This window comes from Nematolebias whitei, chromosome 18 (genome assembly GCF_014905685.2).
Source record: "Nematolebias whitei isolate Nwh7 chromosome 18, NemWhi1, whole genome shotgun sequence".
Classification (NCBI taxonomy): Eukaryota; Metazoa; Chordata; class Actinopteri; order Cyprinodontiformes; family Rivulidae; genus Nematolebias; species Nematolebias whitei.
Window position 1 is genome coordinate 40,376,681 of NC_056515.1, and position 1,844 is coordinate 40,378,524.

Consider the following 1,844-nt stretch of genomic DNA (forward strand, 5'->3'; position numbering starts at 1 on the left):
GTGATGAATTAGTTTATTTGATGATCTTCATGGTGATGAATTAGTTTCTTTACTTGTTGACTTTTTGTTGACCGGATGTTTACTTCGTGAACTTTGTGTTGTTCTGTCTCGTGACTGAAACTGTTTTTGATCATTACTGTACAGGCAGGTACCAGGTATTGTTTCCGTGTTAGGTTGGATGGGTCACATGACCCCGTGACGTAAGCGCGTGTGGGCGTGGCCTAGCTCACCGGAGCCTGGTGTTCAGGGTGTGGCTCGGCCGCAGGTTCAGTCGGCGGCATCCGTGTTAGGTTGGATGGGTCACATGACCCCGTGACGTAAGCGCGTGGGGGCGTGGCCTAGCTCACCGGAGCCTGGTGTTCAGGGTGTGGCTCGGCCGCAGGTTCAGTCGGCGGCAGCAGGAGAAGGTGAAACAGTATTTAATGTGCCTTTTTTTAACCAGGTTATGTTTTCTTGTCAGGTTTGAATCTCGTTCTTGCTTCAAGGTGAAGTCTGAACCTTCTTTAAACTAAAAACAAGGATTTATTTGTTATTAATTGTAAACATTACGTTTGACAGCGATTTAAAAACTGAAACAGAAACTGTTCATGGCTACTGAAGACATGATAGTTTTAGACCGTCCGTGTGTTTTCGGGTTTTTATGTTAGCAAAATATCTTGTGAAGTACTTGACAACTGTCATTGAAACTCAGAAACAGACAAGTGATTGTTTTGGAGTGAACAACATTTGAATTGAAACCAGGTGTGCAGATGTTGATGTGCAGATGTTGATGTGCAGATGTTGATGTGCAGATGTTGATGTGCAGATGTTGATGTGCAGATGATGGTCTGGTGTGGGTGATAAGATCAGTGGAAACACAGAGTTATGTGCAGGAGGGTGGATGGGCCAGTTTCTGCTGGATGTTGGGAACAACTTGTCTAAACTGAACTGGGCCAACTGGAGTCCGGACAGAGAGCTACCAGGGGCGTCAGAAGTATTTGTAATGCAGGGGGACACACTGGTGGGGGGGCTGGGTGTCCTCCACCAGAATAAAGTAGATGTCCTTTCGAGTATTCTCCTTTTAACAAGTGGAATGGATTCATTCATGAAGCACTGCGTGAACCAATATGTCATGGTTAATGGTGGGGTGGGGGGTTTCCAAAGGGGGGGGGGGGGGGTAGTGACACAGAAGTTAGAGAAGGTGGGTCTGTCAAATGAACGTTTGGTAAATGTGAGGCGGGACACGTCCCCTTCACAAATAACGCAACGCCTATAGAATGAACCCACACAAGCAACAACTCGTTCAGAGTGTTTGCTCCCTGGTCATTCAAAGATCACGTCAGAGAGCTTCTTTACGATGCACGAGGAACTGCTGTGCACGTGTCTTCTCAGAGACACGGCTGCATCATCACTGAAGCTGCGGTCCAGCTGGAGGGGCTAACGTTACACTGAGCTGATGGTGGTTTCTCTGGCCGGTAAGAGGAGGGGATGGTCTGTCTGACGCCAGTGGTCTCCAGTCACTGTTCACAGACGACCTGCCACGGAGCTGACAGCATTAATTACAGAAGACCTTCACGTGCACCAAGTGCTGATGTGAATCAGGCAGGGTCTCCAGGGTCTCCAGGGTCTCCATCAGCATCAGTGAGCAGCAGATAAAGCACCACATGTGTTCTTAAGTTGCTGGAGACCAATCAGGCAAGTTTGGCATCTGTTTTGCCTAAATTCTACCAGAAAACTGCAGCCGAAGAGAAGAATACTGCAGCCGAAGAGAAGAATACTGCAGCCGAAGAGAGGAATACTGCAGCCGAAGAGAGGAACACTGCAACCGAAGAGAAGAATACTGCAACCGAAGAGAAGAATACTGC

At 47.9% G+C, this 1,844-nt stretch overlaps 1 protein-coding gene across 1 annotated transcript in view; it reads left to right on the top strand.

The window, feature by feature from the left end:
• The first annotated feature begins 370 nt into the window (after positions 1 to 370).
• The window catches only part of oclna (occludin a), a 15,380-nt gene continuing 13,906 nt past the window's right edge, over positions 371 to 1,844 (top strand). The window contains exon 1 of the mRNA XM_037692440.1: positions 371 to 407. The gene's annotated coding sequence lies outside the window, so the exon portion shown is untranslated. The remainder of the gene's footprint in view (positions 408 to 1,844) is intronic.